This window comes from Rousettus aegyptiacus, unplaced genomic scaffold, assembly GCF_014176215.1.
Source record: "Rousettus aegyptiacus isolate mRouAeg1 unplaced genomic scaffold, mRouAeg1.p scaffold_m13_p_1, whole genome shotgun sequence".
NCBI classification, from domain to species: Eukaryota; Metazoa; Chordata; class Mammalia; order Chiroptera; family Pteropodidae; genus Rousettus; species Rousettus aegyptiacus.
In genome coordinates this window covers 11,561,320-11,563,372 of record NW_023416284.1, presented here as the reverse complement: position 1 = coordinate 11,563,372, position 2,053 = coordinate 11,561,320, and the positions used below count along the sequence as shown (strand labels likewise).

The 2,053-nt window shown below is 35.3% G+C and overlaps 1 pseudogene; it reads right to left on the bottom strand.

Annotated features, from left to right (window-relative positions):
• Positions 1–1,697: 1,697 nt before the first annotated feature.
• On the bottom strand, positions 1,698–1,816 carry LOC118605684 (annotated as a pseudogene).
• Between the last annotated feature and the right edge of the window lie 237 nt (positions 1,817–2,053).

Below are 2,053 nucleotides of genomic sequence, written 5' to 3'. Positions count from 1 at the left end.
TGAAATAGGTTAGTTGAGGAGTTCACCCTTAATGCTTTGCTGCTTCCTTGTGATTCACAAGATGAATGTCACTTGGCCCTAGAGTTTTATTTGTCTTTGGAAGTAATGGATTAGATGATGTTTAGAAATTCGTGACAATATGAGACTGGATCCGTAAGGTGCTCAGTTTACATTACTCATTTGTATTTTGTTTATTTATACAGCTTACCATATTCCAAAGAGGATTTATTAAATATGTGCTATGCAAAAGATTTTTTTTTAAATGATGAAGCTGGGGCTAAGTAAAAATTAAGGGAGAGGATAAATCTGATGAATCAAGAGGCAAATTAGAACAGAAAGTTGCCTTACACATATTGCCTGAAATTCTGTATAGACATTAAGGTTATACTGCAAATCTTGTTCTGAGCTTCCTGGTTGGCAAAGCAAATAGGGAAATACTTTTGATATATAACTGATAATGCCTTTAAGATTAAAAACAAACTAATTGCTCAGACAATATGGCTGGTTGTAATTCTTTACTTATATAAGAAGTGGTAGTTGAATTCCTGTCTTTTCTTTGGGCTCGGAAAACTTTTATTTTTTTAATACCGGGAAATCCTATCCTTAAAAAACTCAAGAAACAAAAATTTAACATTTCAGATCTGATAAGTTAAAGTTGGTCACTCTCACCACAGAATAGTCATCATCATTATTAGTTTTTTACAAAGAGCCCTTTTAAGGCACTTAGAAAATTTAAAATTTAAATAGTAATAACATTGCATTTCGTGACATGTAAATAGTAATAACATGTTTAAGTGTTTGCTGACAGATAGATATCTAGTTGGGTCTGGCGGGACCTGAAAAGCTTTCTAGTTCATTCTTTAAGTCCAACATGGTAAGATCATGAACTTTTTTTTAATTGCAGTAAATTTTATTATCTTAATCATTTTTAAGTGTAAAGTTCAGTATTGTTAAGTATATTCACATTGTTGTGCAACAGATCTCTAGAACTTCTGTACCCTGCAAAAATGAAACTCTACCCCTTAAATAACTGAGCAACTCCCCATTTCCCCCTTCTCCAGCCCCTAGCAACTACCATTCTACTTCCTGTTTCTGTGAATTCAACTACTCTATATATCTCTTAACAGTAGAATCATACAATAGTTGTGTTTCTGTGACTGGCGTATTTCACTTAGCATAATTTCTTCAAGGTTCATCCATGTTGAATGAAACTTGTAGCATGTGAATAATATTCCTCTGTGTGTGTGTGTGTGTAACATTTTCTTTATCCATTTATTCCTGTGAGGACATTTGGGTTGCTTGTACATTTTGGCTATTGTGAATAATGTTGCAGTGAACACAGGTGTGCAAATATCTCTTTGAGATCCCGCTTTCAATCCTTGTGGGTAAATACCCGGAAGTGAAATTGCTGGATCATACGGTAATTCTATTTTTAATTTTTTGAGGAATGTACATAGTGTTTTCCGCAGTGGCTGTACCATCTTATATTCCCACCAACAATACACAAGAGTTCCAGTTTTTCCACATCCTTGCCAACACTTGTTTCTGTAAGATCATTAACCTTTGAGGAACAAAGGACCAGAGATTAACACACTTAAAATATTTTGTCTGGTGGCAGAGTGCCTCAGCCCAAGAGCATTTCAGGGACCCTTCCAAGGTGTCCCCAACGTTTTATTTTTATTTATGTATTTATTTTATGCCTACAGCACCGGGTCTTCCTAGGTGGTCTCCCATCCAAGTACTAACCAGGCCCGAACCTGCTTAGCTTCCAAGATCAGACAAGATTGGGCACATTCAGGGTGGCATGGCCATAGAGGCCCAATTTTTTAAATTAAACATTTTTAGAAAAATAATATACTCATGGAATAAAAAATAATGGTGTAAGGTCCACAGATTGGGAAAGAAGATACATAACTCTTTGTTTGCAGGTGGCATGGTTGTCTATGTGGAAAATCCCAGGGAATCAACACAAACGCCAAAACAAATATGTCATTACAGCAAGATTATAGGAGTCAATATTCTTTCTATATACCAGCAATGAACGATTACGATT